The following is a 20,098-nucleotide window of genomic DNA, read 5'->3' as shown; positions in this document are numbered from 1 at the left end:
TTTTCTATCCCTGCCTTCCCATAAGGCCACAGGAAAGGACACGTCAGGTGGAGGAAAGTGATGCGGGTGTTTTCAAACGTGAGTATTACAAACGAAAATCACGATTCTCTTGTGTTCAAATCACGTTTGTTGAGCTTCTGTAGAGTAAACCTTTGAATTGTTGAAGGTGCAAACTTGTCTGAATAGTTGTGATTGTGCTCTAAAAACAGGTTTTATTGTGTATAGCTAACAGGGGAGCTCCAGTAACACACATACGTCTCCAACGTGGATTACATATACATCTTAAAGATAAAGATACTTACTAAATGTTTATTTAACACCTGACAGGAATTTTTTATAAGTATTGCAGATGAGCACATCACACCATAAAATAGACATCTGATACATCTGAATAGATCAGAATGGTGTGTGTGTGCGCTATAATGAAGAGTTCACTGTTGTCAACTCTGCTTACTTTACATGAACCTGAGCAATGTAAATAAACAAATCTACATAAAGTAACTAAACATAAGTTATCAATTTAATTTGGCCATTAGTACTGTTGATAAACTGAGGAACATTAACACATCAGCAACTACATTTAAATGTAGCCTAGTATTGAACATAAGTCACATAGGTAACACATCTTAATGTTATAGGGACAGAAGAGCTTGTGTGTGTGTGTGTGTGTGTGTTTATCTGGTGGAGAGCGGCTGATGAAGGAATGCTGTCATCAAAGGCTTTGAGTCAGTATACTACAGAAATGAATCATCTATTTAAATCTTAAGTTTGTTTCAAAGAGTTATTTCAGCACTTTTCTGAGTCTTGATGGCTTTGCATTTGCTGCAGAGCTTTTGTGATGGAGCAGGGCCTGCAAGACACGGGTGTCATGTGTGGGGAAAACCTGAAACAAAAATATAAAGTAAGATCATTTAGTTACTTCTAATACAGAAATCAAATGACATTGTGCTGTTTAAATGAGTGCTTTTGTATTATGTTTGTGCATTTTTGTAGGATCTGAGATGTCAGCAGACGGGTGTGAGCACTGAGGATCCTGGACCCTTCATTACTTCACCTTAGTGCATCATCTGGGCCAGATATTGCTGTGGTCTCTTCATCCTCAGTAAACCCAGAGCCAGTGAGACTTCTAGAAAAAGACCAAAAGCAGTGCACTTATTACAGGGACGATCCCCCTGGAGCTAAAAGCCTTGCTCAAGGACACACTAGTGGTGACGGTTACGGAGATCAAACCAGAAAGCCCACTACACCGCAAAAGTCAAAACGCTGTGAGGGCCATGATGGATGGCTAGGACAGGAGAAGGTGTTCACGCTGGTCAACTGCTTCATCAATATAAAGCTGCAGAACTGGCACACCTGTGTTGAGACGGGCAGCAGATGTGGCGTTCACCGACTGTAAACGTCTGATCGTTAGAACAATACGCTTGAATAAAGCTTTGTTTCATGTGTTGACTTTTATTCATTTCTTGTGATGTTTACTTTTATTAATTCTTTTACTCATTCATTCATGTTTCCTTAGCTGTCAGTAAATAAAATTATTCACATACATCATATTCACATCGGCTGCATTTGTCTAATGTGTATTCGTGGCATGCATCGCTATGTCATATGACAAGTTGCCTTTTGCTTGTTTTACTAAAACAATATAAAAAAAGTAATATAATTAAGTATTGGTCATTCCGGGGGAAATCTTAATTCTTTTATAGTGATACTTACATTTTTCGAGTATAAAATCAACAGTTTCCTCCAAAGGCGAGATCTTCAGCAGCTGATAGACGTCTCTGAGCAGACATTACAAACACTGAAGGAAACCGCACCGGTCGGGCTGTGGAGTTACTGATGCTGAGCTCTTACTGCACCGCTCTCTCATATCTGTCCTTTTAGTGTTTTATAATTACATGCTGGTATATTTACCATTGAACAATCATAGTGATAAAACTAATATGGGATTGTGTACATTATATACGCAGAAAAAAACAATAACAAGGTTAGATATCTTAAATAAATCATCATAATGCATTCATTTTTATTTATTTTTTATAAGCCTGGGATGAAACAGGAGTTAAATTTAACAAGAAAAAGGGAAATATAAAGGAGATTTAGCCCACTTTTGCTTGTGGATGACATTTTTTTGCATATAAAATAAAGAAATGAACAACATATTCAAGAGATCACGATTTGGGGTTTTTGCAAGGATAAAAAAGATGAAACTGTCAGATTAGTAGAGTTAAAATGTATTTATTATACTACAATGACAAAATAAATGGGCAGCTGTTTCTTAAACAAAACCAAAAAATGAGCAAGTTTAAACCAATATTAATATATAGAAGATAGATAAATTAAACCTCACACACGAGTTGTTGAGCTTGTGATATCGTCATTGGTCACATGATAACGTCAACATGGCGCATAAAGTGCGGATCGCATTCGTACTTAACGAGATTTGGATATATAGTACCTACTCTTTTAGCGCTCGTTATGTAAGTACTTATTGAAATTGAGTACCTACTCAATGAGTATGCGGTTCCCAACGCAGCCAGTGTCACCTTCGCATGCTTAAACGCCACAAGAGCCCATTGCCCCGCCAGCCCCTGACCAGGTAAGGCTGTAGTACAAAATGTCCAATGATTCGGCGTTAGCCGAGAGCATCAGTAGAGCCGTCCTGGCGGCAATTCAAAATGTGTCAACAACGACAGCAACCGCCTCAGGGCCACCACAGGCCATCTCGGATCTCGGTAAGTAACGTTATGTTTTCCAAATCACGTAGCATTGGATTCTTGTCGAGGCTAGCCTAACTAAACTAGCTAACGGTAGCCAGTAGAGATTTGCTACTAGCACCAAATGCTGTTTATGTGTAACGTTAGCACATTTGTTTCGATAAAGCGTAAAACTCACACCGGTTAACGTAAGTGACACTGTGGGATGAACCATGAGTAAATGAGATTATGTGAAGATTTTCTGAGCAGCAAAGCATGATGCATTATATAATTTAGCGTTAACGGAGGCCACTTGTCACCCCCAGGCCCACAAATGACACTGTAAATTGTTCGTCAAATGGAAATCTGCCTCTGTCAAACATCTGACCTTGGGTTAATTTACCTGCTGGCCTTTACTCATAAGATAAAACCGTTCTCTGCTTGGCTTGAGAGAGAGAAATGCTGATGGAGCACAGAGGCAGTCACAATGATAAACACATTTAATTTAATGTGAACAAGGTACCAGAGTCAGAGTGCATTTTGTAAAAAAAAAACTAGAAGCATAAAATACAATGTATCTCTCTTTGTTTACTTTGCCAATCTCAACCCTGTTTTTTGAATGCTGGGCATATAAACATTAAAAACACATTAAATATAATGCTAATATTTTGCTAATGTCTCTTCAGGCCCCCACCACTTACAATTACGCACCGGGGCCAGCCACACCCACCACCTCCACTGGGACATCATACCGCTCGGTATACTCGCATACTCAAGTAACATAGCTGGCTGTTTGTTGTTTTTTTAATTTGTGTGGTGTAATGTTTCAGCATTAGTTCCAATCATTATGGCATATTTTACACAACACCAGTGTTTTGATTTAATAAATTGCTTATTGACAATAAAAGGTTAATGAACCACCTGGTAATCCAGGGTATTCTGACAAAAATGCGTATAAATTGTACGAGTGTGCAATGTCGTGGAATGTATACGCCAAAACTCATTTTGGCGTGTCTATGGCACACGGTTTTTCGCGTGCATATGAGACGCACTTTATGGCGTATTATAGATACGAACCCCCCACCCCACCACCCTAAACCTACCCAAGAGAGCGTGTCATATATACGCCATAAAGTGCGTATCATATGCACGCGAAAAACAGCGTATCATATGCACGCCAAAATGAGTTTAAGACACAAACGATCAGTTTCTGCAAGAAAGCCAACAGAATTTACATAATTTTTTACCTCAAAAATAACACTATGTACAAACGCAGCGACCGCAACCATCACTTCTGGCCAGTTTCATTTATTTGACCTCACCTGCAGCCAGTGATGGCGCGGTCACTGTAATGAACATAAGATTAGAAGACCAACAACACCCCTTACAGTGAGCAGAAGTTCACCAGTCACTGATATTGGTATTTGAAGCAATAGTGCAACCTGTGTATATCAGGGTATGTTGTATGGTAATAATAGAGTGGTGCAGGTGTGACATCTCTTTGTAAGCCAAAACATGGAAGCCAATTAGCATTTGCATTTCCGGTTCTCTCGTAGCGAAGTCAATTTTTCTTTTGAATGCTATTTTGTTTAAATGGCTAAAATAAGGTCTGTGGTGAACACAAGCTCAAGACACTTTCTTGTTTTATTCTACAAAATAAAACACATCAGTATTACCCCTAAGCTACTTTATTGTGTTTTATTTAAAACTATATTTCCCATGAATGTGTATATTGTGATCATGATAACATGCACGCTTCACCTCTTTTGCAGATATTTAAGGAAATTAGAAGTTGTGCAAAATGCTGCATTCCAGGACGACTATGATAAGTGACCTGCGGCTTTACCAAAAAATAAAAAATAAATAAATAACAGACAGATTTGACTCAAAGGAAGCACAGAAATTAGCCATTTGGAGCCAGCTGCTATTATTTTCCTATCAAGACTTAAAGGGTCATGATTTGGATCGCCAATGTCATGTGATTTTAGCAGTTTGGCGGTTTGACATACAATACGAATCGATTCACTGATTCATAATGTTTCAAAGCTTTGTTTTGAAATCGGCCCATCACTATACAAGTTGTTTTGTTTTTCCTCCCAAAAACTAAATTCCCGTCGCTTTATAAAACTATTGTAGAGCCACTATAGTGAGATGGGCTTTGTAACGACGTCTTTAGTGCCTTTATGGGTCTTGAGAGAGGAAATGACATTGGTGTCAATGAAGGCCTTTCGGATTTCGGATTTCAACACTAATATCTTCATCTGTGTTCCAAAGATGAAAAAAGGTCTTACGGCTGTCGAAATACATAAGGGTGAGAAATTGGTGACCAAACTTTATTTTTTGGGTGAACTAACCCTTTAATGAATCACCCTCCATTAGGCCTGATTCAAAATCTGTACAACAGAGGTGATCATGAGTTTAAATCATACTTACTACTCTCTTCTTCGCTTGTCTTCTATAGCAGCTGATCTGAAGGGAAAAACAAATTAATTAATATTTCACAAGAAACAAGCAGATGGTGATGAATGATTTGTTTTATTTTTAAGAATTGTAGAATGCTGAGTACAATAAACCTGGTGGATAATATAGTAAAAACCATTCACATCCTCAGCAGTTTCAGATAAACACTCATAAGCATCCCGTTTTACAATTTAATCTTTGTACTTATGTGTAATTAAAAATATATTTTAGCAAATAAAAAGGCACGTTGTCAAGCTTGAACTAATATCAACACCAATCTAATGTTGCCATAGTTAAATGTCAGCTCAAGACAAAGTACATTTATGTTCATGACACATTTCAAACTTTACAAAGATTATTTACCTCAATACAATGAAGTCACATTTCTCAGACTACATTTTGCAAATAAAAAGAATATAAATGTAATCTTGTAACTTACATGTTAAAATGACTTAATTATGCTTTCTGCCAATGCATTTTATAGTTGTTTTATTACACGGCTCTGTGAAATACTTGATTGTGATTGGTCAATCACGCATTCCAGCGGTATGTTATTTCCAGATAACACACACCTCTCATCCGGGTACTGCGAGTTATTTTGACCGGTTCTACTTCTATGCTTAACGCTGGTGCCATCTTGTGTCTTAAAAAATTAAAAAAACATAGTACAATCAGCTTCAGAGACTGACGGCATGCCAGGAACATCGGCGCCATCTTGCGCCGATGTTCCTGGCATGCCGTCAGTCTCTGAAGCTGATTGTACTATGTTTTTTTAATTACCTTTTAAACCATGGAATTTTTAATTCACCTGTTGTCTTAAGCCAAAGCGTGTCTTCTGGGTTGGTTTATGACCGGCAAACTCTGCTGAGTATTGGATTTGTGGCGGATGGACAGACATCGTTAGTGCCGGGTACTGGCGGGACTCCTCCGCCACTGTTGGCGTCTGTGCCGCACTTCCTTCGTCGAGTGCAATGTTTGCCGCTGGAAAAGAAACGACGGAAGCGTAGAGGGAAAAGAGGTGGTTTCGCGGTTAAACTTAAACTTTCCCTTGGAAGTAACTGGAGGAGATACGGGTTTCGAGCTCTGGTTGTTGATGGAAAGACGTCAGTAAAGTTGGTTTTATATTCGCACATTCAAACTTCCGCGTTCAATAACTTCATGAATCTTTATTAAAAAAGGCAAACTTCGGTTATTTATCATTATTGATTATTATGAGAACATGCTACAACACATGTTTCTGTAGAACTCGACGTCTTTCAAAAGCAGATAAACACGCTTACCTCTATGGAGAGTTGGTTTTTTTAGGGACCATCTACAAATTACGTATCTTCTTCGGGTTGTAACGGCAGCTTGCATCCTTGATCTTGCAATACTGCCATCTTCTGGTTCTACGTATTTCCCATATACTTCAATCATCATATTAGTGTCATTAATCCCGTTTTAGTCAGAAAGCAAATTAAATATTTTATTCCTTGTTCACTCCTACTGCAGTCTATTATAACAGTTACTCCTGTTTTTTGATGTATTGAATAGATAGACATAATATCATTTAAAAAAAAAACTCAAATTAGCTACATGTTTACCTCATCTCTTTCCATGTAACACTGTTTGGTCAGAAATACTGTTTATTTATTCTTTCATACATTTTTACTTGGTTGTAGAAGGATGTTTTGTTTTTATAATGTTATAAAAATTATATTTTGAATAAATATTTTCTAATAAATCTATTTATTTTACTAGATAATTTGTTTTACATAAATAGCCATTTTATTTTTTGTCTATAAGTATTACTTGACTTGGATACAATACCTCCAGCAATGCAATTTTTTTTTTTTTTTTTTTCCTACAATTTACATGTGACTGTATGTTTTGTGACATTTTGCCTGATTTTTAATAAGTGCCTCTTGAGATGTTTTATATAATGTAATTTATATTATCCCTGGCTCTTCATGCATTTAGTTTGGCATTTTCTGTTCTTTTTTTGCTCCATTTATGTTGTTGTTAAAATTTGTTTATATTCCTATACTTGAAATACTCAAAAAAATATTAAAAAAAAAAAACCTAAAGAATGACCTGCATGGTTTATACAAATAAATAGATTTGCTGTTGTTATAAATATTAAAGATTGTTCAGTGGGGAAATATATATATATATATATATATATATATATATATATATATATATATATATACAGTCCCTGACAAAAGTATTGTCGCTTGTCTATTTTCTAGAAATACCTGATATTAACCTGACTTTTAATTAATTCATTGGTGTTAGAAATGGCTCATATGAAAAGCTAAAACCCTCCCAAATGATGTTTAATGCACTGAAATAAATAATTTTCACAGAAAAAATATTTATCATTTAATCAAGACAGAAAGGTCAAATTTTGGCAAGACAAAAGTTTTGTCGCCTATACAGAAATTGAACAAATTATCTGCAAATACAAAAATATGTCAGCAAATTAAGTTGTGGTGCTGTGAGATCCAAATTTAATATCTTGTATGACTTCCATGAGCTTGAAGGACTGCATCCATGCGGTTTGGCAAGGATTCATACAATTTATTGATGAAGTCATCAGGAATAGCTAAGAAAGCAGTCTTGCATGCCTCCCAGAGTTCATCAATATTCTTTGGTTTCGTCTTCCATGCGTCCTCTTTCATCCTACCCCACATATGCTCAATGATGTTCATGTCTGGTGACTGGGCTGGCCAATCCTGGAGCATCTTGATCTTCTTCGCCTTGAGGAACTTGGATGTGGAGACGGTGACGAAGTATGCGATGGAGCACCGTCGTGCTGCAGAATTTGGCCTCTTTTATGGTTGGGAATATAAGAGGTAGCTAAGATTTCTTGGTATTTTAGACTATTGATGTTGCCTTCCACCCTGCAGATCTCTCGCACGCCCCCATACTGGATGTCAGGGGCGTAGCACCAAATTTTGGGCCCTGGGTAGCAAACCATCTTGCTGGGCCCCCGTACCATGTATGTGTATGTATAGAAAATGGACTTTCCTGCCTTGGGCCCTGGTTACTCAGTACCCTTTATCCCCCCAGTCCGACGCCCCTGCTGGATGTAACCCCAGACCATGATTTTTCCGCCACCAAACTTCACTGTTTTGTGGGTGAATCTTGGATCCATTCTGGCTCCAGTAGGTCTCCTGCAATATTTGCGGCGACTGTGGTGTAATTCAACAGAAGATTCCTCTGAAAAATTCACCTTCTGCCACTTTTCCAGCGTCTATCCTTTTAGCAGGCTGTGGGCCTTGGCAAATGCCACACGGTTTTTCAATTGTCTTTTGTTTAGTGCTGGCTTCTGGGCACTGATTCGACCATGGAGGCCATTTCGAGACAGAATCCGACAAACTGTTCTGGTTGACACAGGGACTTCAGGTGACCAGGTCTCGTGGAGCTCTGCTGCAGTGGAAAATGGGCCGGCCTTGGATTTTCGAGCCAACAAACGGTCCTCTCGAGCAGTTGTCTTGTGGGGTCTGCCTGACCTGGGCTTGTCAAAAACGTCTCCAGTCTCTTCAAATCTTTTTTTTATCCTCTGTACTTGACGCTGAGACACATTGAAGGTGTCTGCCACATCAGCAGTGGATCTGGTCTTCAGCCTCTTGATAATCAAAACTTTAGTCTCAGGGTGAATCTTAGGCATGTTTGCAGAGGTCTAGTTGCAGTTGATGTGAAGGTCTAGTGTACTGGGGTTCTTTTTATACACACTTGAGACCTAATTGATCCATTATTAGTCACAGGTGAAGCTCATATGACAAGGTGACAACACTTATGTCTTTGCAAAAATTGACTCAATGGGCTTTACCAAGCTGTGAATATTAGAATACTTTTTGAAAGTTTAGTTTTTCACTGAAACATTATCACAAAAGCTGGTGGGATTAAAACGAACCATTTCTTGTAAAACAAATCTTGATTAGAAATATATTTCAGTGGCACTTTAGGTCAATTTGTACACAAGCGACAAGACTTTTGTCAGGGACTGTGTGTATATATATATATATATATTTTTTTTTCATGTCACTTATTTCTCCTCTTTAGTAGAACATTACGTAAGGATTTGTTAAAATATGTTATGTGGTTTTAATTTTTATTCTGTTGAAAAGAAAGAAAGTGATTTGGAAGAATGTTTGTAACTACGCTTGTCTTGGGCCCCATAGACTGCCATAGTTGGGAAAACATGATGGTGATAGTCATGATGAAACATGATAGTCAATGAGGAACGAGATCTGCTTGCTTAGAAACATAAGTAATATACAGTGGGTACGGAAAGTATTCAGACCCCCCCCCCCCCCTTACATATTTCACTCTTTGTTATATTTCAGTAATTTGCTAAAATCATTTACAGTTTTTTTTATTTACAGGCTTTCCTAATAAAGTCCAATCAAACACAACTGGACTCAAATGAAAGTGTAGAACATCTCAAAGATGATCAGAAGAAATGGACAGTACCTGAGTTACAGTTTTTTACATTTGCTATGACAATACATTTAACAAATTTCCTAAAATCTTAACCCAGTTAGCAAAACATCTGTCTGTGTGGGCTATACAAATAACACATTTCTTGTTGCTTTGACACAAAATGCATATAGTTAACAAAAATGTATAATGCTTAAACTTTTTTTGCACACAAGCTCAACCAAGACCACACCAATGGATTTTTACTGCCAAATGTAGCAGTGCTTTAACACTGATTGTCAGAACAGATAACAGCATGTTCTAAACCTAACCTTACAGGCTAAAGTCAAGATAGACAGCTGTCCATATTGTGAATTGAAACAAATATATCCCCTGCATTTTATTATTTCATACTGTGAAACAGCTGATTGAAGGTTTGCAAATATATAATTTTATGAATCAGATTTTCTGATTTTCATCTAGAATTTTTTTCAGGTGTTGATGTTCTTTCATTCATATGACCATATACAGTTAACACAGGCATCTTTGGGCTGATCTTGTGTAAAAAAGGAACAATTTAAAGCAACACAAAGAAAGTCAGAAAAATGCCTGCATATGATGGAGAGGAAGATGAGTACCAGGACAAGAGAAAGGATTGGGATGAAGACAAGGTAGAGATTGAGGAGTTAGAATACATGGTGTCTCCAGCGAACTGTCCATTGTCTATATCCAGCGATCTCTCCAGCGATTCCCACATCCCTCACCAAGACCTGATTCACCTGTCCACCTGCCCTTCACTTCAGTCACACAGTCACGCTCTGTACCCGTGACAAACATTTAAGAGGGGCTGAATACTTTCCGTACCCACTGTATCTGTGCATTTTCATAACAATCAAATTAAACTTTTAAAAAAACTCTAGATTTAATTATATTTAATAGCACATTTATTACACTTAATAGAAATAATCTGTATAGTCGCAGAAAGAAGTCTTCATTCCTGTCATTGTCTGCAAAAATCTCCAATAGGCTACTGGACCTGTACTGAGCATTCAGCACACACACAAAACACACCAGAGAAATAACACACACGCAGAGGTTGGAGCTAACTCTAATCCAAAAAATGTTCTAAACACACTGATAACATGTGGTTTCTCTAAGTAATAGGTACAGAGAATATTACTCTGCATACTGTTTAGTGTTTCAATATAAATAAATATGAAAGGAATAAAATATAATATAAAAATTAAAGATCAATACATATTTCCATTGTATGTAGGCTACTAATTGAAATAAATTGAACAATTGCAATGCTTTATCACCATTTTCAGACAATTGAGTGCAATATAAGAGCTGTACTTAATGCAAAGGGTGCAAATGTTTACCAGCTAAGCCATTACACTACAGCGGCGACGTGTCACAGGAGTTTGGTGATGGTACAGTCAATTACAGTGAAGTTTTTGAATATTGTTCATTATGAAAAAATCATAAAAAATATGATTCAATATTCTTTTTCGAAAACAACTGCTGTGCTATAGCTATCTGGACAGCGGCGACGTGTCAGCTGAGTTTGGTGACGGTACAGTGAATTACAGTAAAGTTATTGAATATTGTTCATTATGAAAATTCATAAAAAATATGATTTATTATTATTTTCCCAAAACAACTGCTGTGCTATAGCTATCTGGCCAGCGGCGACGTGTCAGCTGAGTTTGGTGATGGTACAGTAAATTACAGTAAAGTTATTGAGTATTGTTCATTATGAAAATTCATAAAAAATATGATTTATTATTATTTTCCCAAAACAACTGCTGTGCTATGACTATCTGGGCAGCGGCGACGTGTCAGCTGAGTTTGGTGATGGTACAGTAAATTACAGTGAAGTTATTGAATAATATTCTTTATGAAAATTAATTTAAAAAAATAAAAAAATATACCTTACTTGTTAAAATAGTACAAATAGTTAAAAAAAAGTGCAAAACCCCAAAATGCGTTACTACATATTTGCTACAAGAGCTTATAACACATTTACAAATCATACATTTTTATGAACAAAATTCAATAACTTTACTGTAATTCACTGTACCATCACCAAACTCAGCTGACACGTCACCACTGGCAAGATAGTTATAGCACAGCAGTTGTTTTTGAAAAAGAATAATAAATCATATTTTTTATGAATTTTCATAATGAACAAAATTCAATAACTTCACTGTAATTCACTGTACCATCACCAAACTCAGCTGACACGTCGCCACTGCCCAGATAGTTATAGCACAGCAGTTGTTTTTGAAAAAGAATAATAAATCATATTTTTTATGAATTTTCATAATGAACAATATTTAATAACTTTACTGTAATTTACTGTACCATCACCAAACTCAGCTGACACGTCACCGCTGGCCAGATAGTTATAGCACAGCAGTTGTTTTTGAAAAAGAATAATAAATCGTATTTTTTATGAATTTTCATAATGAACAATATTTAATAACTTTACTGTAATTTACTGTACCATCACCAAACTCAGCTGACACGTCACCGCTGGCCAGATAGCTATAGCACAGCAGTTGTTTTCGAAAAATAATAATAAATCGTATTTTTTATGAATTTTCATAATGAATAACAGTCAATAACTTTACTGTAATTGACTGTACCGTCACCAAACTCAGCTGACACGTCATCGCTGGCCAGATAGTTATAGCACAGCAGTTGTTTTTGAAAAAGAATAATAAATCATATTTTTTATGAATTTTCATAATGAACAATATTTAATAACTTTACTGTAATTTACTGTACCATCACCAAACTCAGCTGACACATCGCCGCTGGCCAGATAGTTATAGCACAGCAGTTGTTTTTGAAAAAGAATAATAAATCGTATTTTTTATGAATTTTCATAATGAACAATATTTAATAACTTTACTGTAATTTACTGTACCATCACCAAACTCAGCTGACACGTCACCGCTGGCCAGATAGCTATAGCACAGCAGTTGTTTTCGAAAAATAATAATAAATCGTATTTTTTATGAATTTTCATAATGAATAACAGTCAATAACTTTACTGTAATTGACTGTACCGTCACCAAACTCATCTGACACGTCACCGCTGGCCAGATAGTTATAGCACAGCAGTTGTTTTTGAAAAAGAATAATAAATCGTATTTTTTATGAATTTTCATAATGAACAATATTTAATAACTTTACTGTAATTTACTGTACCATCACCAAACTCAGCTGACACGTCGCCGCTGGCCAGATAGTTATAGCACAGCAGTTGTTTTTGAAAAATAATAAAAAAAATAATATTTTTTATGAATTTTCATAATGAATAACAGTCAATAACTTTACTGTAATTGACTGTACCGTCACCAAACTCATCTGACACGTCATCGCTGGCCAGATAGTTATAGCACAGCAGTTGTTTTTGAAAAAGAATAATAAATCATATTTTTTATGAATTTTCATAATGAACAATATTTAATAACTTTACTGTAATTGACTGTACCATCACCAAACTCAGCTGACACGTCATCGCTGGCCAGATAGCTATAGCACAGCAGTTGTTTTCGAAAAAGAATAATAAATCGTATTTTTTATGAATTTTCATAATGAACAATATTCAATAACTTCACTGTAATTCACTGTACCGTCACCAAACTCAGCTGACACGTCACCGCTGCCCAGATAGTTATAGCACAGATTACAGATGGATTTCCACATGACTGGATATAAAATTACAGTTAATGTAAACTGTTCATTCTTTTTAATTTCCTAAACAGCTTTCTAAACACCATCATTATAATGCATTTTTTATTGTTTCTATAGTAAAATATATAGCATTATAATGTGCGTTATATTTGCTGGTAGGTTCATCTGTAGCCAGCTAAAATGTAATTAGCCTATCTGTTTGCACACAATGAAAAAAAATAAACTTTGTACACGGTCCCTAACTGGTTTTCCACGCTACATTGTACATTCAGTGGACATTCGCAAGTAAGAATGCCTTTAAAATAATACTTGTACATTTTTTTTCAGTTTTGAAAAGTGGTGTGGGTTGACAATCATTGCTTCACAATATCATATCGCTGTTTACCATTTGCAAACATTAATTTATTGCACATTTATTGAGATAGTTATTGAACGCGAATGTGTGAATGTGCGAATATAAAACCAACTTTACTGACGTGATGGAAAGGACTGCTCCCGCTTTGTGAGATGGCGCTCCATGGAATCGTTGTATAACTGGAATGTCCCGATTTTCCCTACTTTTACTGGATCGAAACAAGTGCTTCGCTCACCGCGTCTTCGCCTCGGCGGGGTAAGATTATGTAATATTAAACCGCTGCCTCGGACAACAACTCGCACTGATGATGATACAATAAAGCTGAAGATCGGTTTGATCAACGCGAGGTCAGTGATGAATAAGACATTCTTGTTAAATGACTTTTTTAATGCACGTGGCTTAGACTTTATGTTCATTACTGAGACATGGATTACAATTGGGGACATGAGTCCTTTTTCTGAGCTTACACCACGGGGCTGCAATTTCTATAATACACCTCGCTCATTGGGACGAGGAGGAGGACTTGCGTCTATATTTAAAGATAAGTTTAAGTGCAGACTAATTCCAACTGAAGAATATGCTTCTTTTGAACGACAGCTGCTTTTATTGGACATTGGTAGTCCGATTGTTATTGCTATTATTTACAGGCCTCCAAAAGCACAGAAAGACTTTATTAGTGAATTTGGGGATTTTTTAGGAGGTCTGTTTTCAAAATTTGATAGACTGCTCATTTTAGGAGATTTTAATATACATGTGTGCTGCCCAGATATTGTGATGACGAAGGACTTTTTCAACCTGATTGACTCTTTTGACCTAACACAATTAGTAAATGGCCCGACTCATATGCAAGGCCATACATTAGACTTGGTACTAACACACGGACTTCCTACTGAAGACTTAGAATTAATTGACCATGTTATCTCTGACCACAAACCTGTACTTTTTATTATCCCTGTCTCATGTTGTTCTGTAAAGTCTGTGAAATCTTTGCAAAGCTTTCGCAGCTTCTCACCTACGACTAGTACAGAATTTGTTGCAAGGTTTAATGAGGTGTGTGAAGTGTCTGACTCTTCTCTTCAGGATATGGGTGTTGATGAGCACCTGCACTGGTTGCATTCAGCCTGTGGAGAAGTATTAGACACAGTAGCTCCCCAAAAAAATAAACCACGCAAAGCTAGGTCTGATCCATGGTTAAATGATGAGATAAGAGGTCTTAGACAAATTTGTAGGCAGGCAGAAAGAAAGTGGAAGAAAAATAAGCTGCATATTAATTATGATATTTTGAAGGAAGCACTTAAAAATTTTCAGAGGACCGTAAAAACAGCTAAATCTAAATACTTTGTCGAGCTAATAGAAAAAAATGCTAATAATCCTAAGACATTGTTTAATATTATAAACACAGTAGTAAACCCTCCGATATTAAATGTAGATTCATCTCCATCAATATGTGAGAATTTTCTTAACTCATTTAAAACAAAAATTGAGAATCTTAGAGGGACTATCCCGCAATTGAGTTGTGACTTTTTACTTCCTGTGATGCAGACCACCGTTTTTAATCAGTTTGAACGTATTACATTTGAGCAGTTAGGAGAAATTGTAAGTGGATTAAAACCAACTGGGTCAGTTATTGATATGGTTCCTCCATGGTTTTTGAAAGAAAACTTTGACGCCATTGGACCTAATATTCTTCAGATTGTAAATAAAAGTTTAGATACAGGGGTTTTTCCTAACATGCTGAAACAGGCCTTTGTGCAACCTATACTAAAAAAATCTAACTTAGATCCGACTGATTTGACAAATTTTAGACCAGTTTCTCACCTATCCTTTTTGTCAAAAAATTTAGAAAAAGTGGTGTTTAGCCAACTACATGTCTTTCTAGAACAGAATAAGATTGGTGAACTTTATCAGTCCGGCTTTAGGAAGTATCATTCCACGGAGACAGCCCTTTTAAAAGTCTTTAATGATTTACTGCTGACTGTGGATGCTGGTGATTCTGCAGTGTTAGTTTTATTAGACCTAACTGCAGCATTTGATACAATAGATCATATGGTGCTGCTTTCACGGCTAGAAGAGTATGTAGGGTTGCAGGGCAAAGCCCTAAATTGGTTCAAATCATATCTGACTGACAGAAGCATGGCAGTACAATATGGAGCATATACATCGCGAGCGACATCGCTTATATGTGGTGTGCCTCAAGGCTCCATCCTGGCTCCCACGCTTTTTTCCCTTTACATGCTCCCATTGGGGGATATTTTTAGAAAACACAATATAGCATTTCACTGCTATGCAGATGATTTACAAATATACCTACCATTAACTAAAAGAAACAGCCTACAATCCTTGATGTCTTGTCTTTCTGATATTAAAGCATGGCTGGCCTCTAATTTTTTATATCTGAATGAAAGCAAGACAGAGGTTGTAGTGTTCGGTCCCAGAGGATCTAAGGGTGCAGTAGAATTGAATTTTAGCTCGCTGTCAATGAACGTTAAAGAAAGTGTGAAAAACTTGGGCGTTTTTATTGATAGCTCCATGAATCTAAACAAACAGATAAATTATGTTGTAAAGTCTAGCTTTTTTCATTTGAGAAATTTGGCAAAGATGAAATCTTGCCTGACATTTAAGAGTCTCGAAATTGCAATCCACGCTCTTATATCTTCAAGATTGGACTACTGTAACTCTTTATATAAAGGAATTAGTCAAGCCTCTATTGCACGGCTGCAGAAGGTCCAAAATTCTGCTGCGCGATTATTAATGAATATTAAAAAACATGAACATATCACTCCGTCGCTAGTCTCTTTACATTGGCTCCCAGTACAATACAGAATTGATTTTAAATTACTTCTACTTGTATACAAATCCCTGCATGGCCTTACACCGTCTTATTTATCAGACCTGTTAATTAAACATCAATCAGGAAGAACTTTGAGATCAACAACTCAAAATTTGCTTAAAATTCCAAGGACTAAATTAAGCCGGAAAGGGGATCGTGCATTTGCGGCAGTAGCACCTAGACTTTGGAATAGCTTACCAATAAATGTCAAGGATGCTGACTCCATACACGTTTTTAAAATACAACTTAAGACACACTTGTTTTCCATGGCGTATCCCTAGTGTTGAAATGGATATTAATACATAGATAGAGAATATTTTTATTATGATTATTAATATGTGTATTGTCATTACTAATATTGTTTTTATTTCTTTTATATATAGATGTTGTAAAGCACATTGGTCAACGTGTGTTGTTTGAATGGTGCTATATAAATAAAGCTGACATTGACATTGACATTGACATTAAACAGCCGTGGGTTACAATGGAAGACTTCAAGGCGGGTTCCCTTAAAGGGGGGGTGAAATGCTGTTTCATGCATACTGATCTTTTTACACTGTTAAAGACTTGGAATCCCATACTAAACATAGACAAAGTTTCAAAAGTTAAGGTGGACGTTTGATGGGAGTATTTCTTTGTCAAAAATACTACTTCCGGTTAGTCATAAGTTTCGGCAAGTTTTTTGAGATCATGCGTCCCCTTTGACGTTAATGGGGGCGGAATTTCCTTGTATGGGCCTTACGGACAATTCTACCGGAAGCGCGTGAGAGAGAGAGAGGGAGAGAGAGAGAGAGGGAGAGAGCGAAAGTAACAGGCTACGCCCATCAAAGCGCTGGCTTGTAGGATGCTGGACAGGTGATGTGCACAATTACAATGTCACCAAAAAAGTGCGTTTTTGGTTGCCAGACCAAGACAGTCCTGCACAGATTCGCCAAAAACCCCGCGTTAAGGCAACAGTGGATGGAATTTGCTTTTCCAGATCAGCAACTGAGTTGCGCGAATGTTTATATCTGTTCGCTGCATTTCGGTGCCGACTGTTTCATAAACAAGGCCCAGCTCGACGCCGGATTTTCCCAATCGCCTAATGCTGAAGGATGGAGCAGTCCCAACGATAAAGGTCCCAACGTTAGAACCGCAGGCTGTGAGTTAGGCCCTGTCCACACGAACACGGTTTTTTCAAAACCGCAGCTTTTTCTACGCGGTTTGGCTGTTCGTCCACACGCAAACGCTGTATCCGGTTACTAAAACCGGACTTTTTTGAAAACTCCGGCCAGGGTGAAGATTTTTAGAAACGCCGGTTACAGCGTTGTCGTGTAGATGGTGAAACCGGAGATTTCGGCTTTTTTAATTGAAGTGCGCGCCGTTCTTTCCTTTGTTTGATATCAGATTTTCCACATCTCCTTTTGATTTACGTGAGTCGATTCTATGCGGTGGACTCCACTAACAGCGCTAATCACACGTATATCCTACAGATACATGTTCAGTTATTTCATTGTATTGCAGAACAAAGGCGCCAGAATGAAATAATACAAAATAGTAAAGCAAGTGTGTGAAGCTATTACAGTCCACTTCGGCCCTGCACCTGTGTATACAGTTACCTGTCACTGAGTCCAAAGCAAAGGAACTTGTAGGAAGTGTTTCACTTGAGCCCATGGCATCCCTCAGTCAGTGCAATGTGCATCGGTGCAGTGAATGGGACCCATATGGAAATCAGGCAGCCAATCATAGCGTAGTTTTGCGTTCTCATGTGGACGGAATTTTTTTTAAAACCGTGCTTGTGTGGACGCGATTGTTTTTTAAAACGGAGGAGGTAATAAAAATTCCCGTGTACGTGTGGACTAGGCCTTAGACTGCTTCAAATGTCTGTGTTATTGCCTATGCTCATCAAGTAGCCCAAACATGATCACGTATAGTTAATTGATCAATGGAGCATGCGATGTGTAGTGCGTGTACATTTGTTTAGCTGGCCACTATATGTGTAACTTTGTGTATTGTTGTTTGGAGTGCTTTTACAATACACAAACATAAAGAGGGGGGAAATATGTTGAACTAAATAAGCGCGCTTCTTCATTCAAATGCGCTACTATTCCATGTCTTTCTATGTAAACACTAACTTAGCCTGCCGTGCAAAACCGGTCCGCTTACTGTCTACACAAACCACGCGTAAACACACACACACGTGCACAACTGCACTTCCCACATGTACACCTTCAAAGACAAAAATACGACGATATAATTCAAGTATAAATATGTAAATAACACAAGCCGCTAAGCATATTATATAGTTAGTGTATAACTTGTACCACATAGAGACGTCCTGCTCTAGTCGTTTTTGCTGCTGCTCCTGTTCAACTGCAGCCTCTGGGTCTGATTCCGGATCATAGATGTATGGCTGTATCTGATTAAAAGCCATATTTTTATTTTGAATAAAGTTTTTTTCCCGCTGTTAGGGATGACACAGCTTTACGACGCACTCGACTCAACACAATAGCAGCAGCGCGCACACGTCATTATTTAGCTCCGCCCACACGACACGCCCCCACCCGCTCGGCTTTTTTCGGAAAGACTCGGAACAGCGCATCTTTCTTATACAATTATAAAAAAAATAAAGACTTTTCGGAGATATGCAGGATGCAATGCTACTCTATAGGTACTCAAGATTGACATGACACTGACTGAAACTGAGTGTTTCACCCCCCCTTTAATAACGTTTTTAATATGGATATTTTTCTTACACAAATGCATCGATTGGAATCAGAAGGCTCTATTAACCCATCGGAGTCGTGTGGAGCACGTTATTTGACGGACAGCTGCATTTTTTATGGACTTCAAACACAACTACTGCTGGGATTAACGTTAGCCTGGACTTTTTAAATATAACTCTGATTGTATTTGTCTGACAGAAGAATGTCATAAACACCTATAATGACTTGAGGGTGAGTAAATCATAGGCTTGGTTTCATTTTTGGGTGAACTAACCCTTTCAGCATTCATTTTCAACATTTAGCAGCAATAGATAAAGGCTTAAAGCAGTCTGGAACTGTTTTTCTTCGCGGAAGCTTTGCGTAAGAGCTAATAAAATATTTAATCTCGAGACAATATTTTGTGTCTAATAATTATTTATTTGAGACTAGTAGCCGTGTAATAAGCAGGATAATGAACACCCAGCCGGTTGTTATCGCAGAATAAACCCCTTCAGAGTGACGCTCCGCTTCGCCTCGGGGTCCTGATCACTCTGAAGGGGTTTATTCTGAGATAACAACCGGCTGGGTGGACATTATCCATTACTAAGACAGATAGTAGTTTATAGTTGTTGTCACCACATCACTTTTAAACAGATTCATCAAAGTCTTTACAAAGGGACCTTATACATTATGATCACCCAGTGCTGAAGTTGCTAGATATCTAACATTAGCTGGTGTGGGTATCATGTTAACTGTGTAACAATATTGACTATGAGTTTAATGTCTCGGGGAATAATTAACTCAAAAGGGATTTAATATTCAATATTCATGAATTTATGAATATAATTTGCTAGTCGTTCATTACGTATTAAGATTTTCCGATAGGGAAAAATGTTTAAATAAATACAAGTAACCCTTTACGGAATTGCTTGAAATTATCCTAAGTTTGTCCTGCAAATTA

General features: G+C 37.3%; 1 long non-coding RNA gene across 1 annotated transcript; it reads right to left on the bottom strand.

Annotated features, from left to right (window-relative positions):
• Positions 1–767: 767 nt before the first annotated feature.
• Positions 768–18,117, bottom strand: LOC137079085 (uncharacterized). Its single transcript, XR_010905398.1, has 3 exons — positions 18,052–18,117; positions 1,055–1,126; positions 768–883 (listed from the first exon to the last, which is right to left on the bottom strand). It is a non-coding gene; the product is annotated as an uncharacterized lncRNA (long non-coding RNA).
• Between the last annotated feature and the right edge of the window lie 1,981 nt (positions 18,118–20,098).

This window comes from Pseudorasbora parva, chromosome 6, assembly GCF_024679245.1.
Source record: "Pseudorasbora parva isolate DD20220531a chromosome 6, ASM2467924v1, whole genome shotgun sequence".
In the NCBI taxonomy this organism is placed as follows: domain Eukaryota; kingdom Metazoa; phylum Chordata; class Actinopteri; order Cypriniformes; family Gobionidae; genus Pseudorasbora; species Pseudorasbora parva.
Note: the sequence above shows the minus strand (reverse complement) of the source record. Positions and strands in the feature narration are given on the sequence as shown.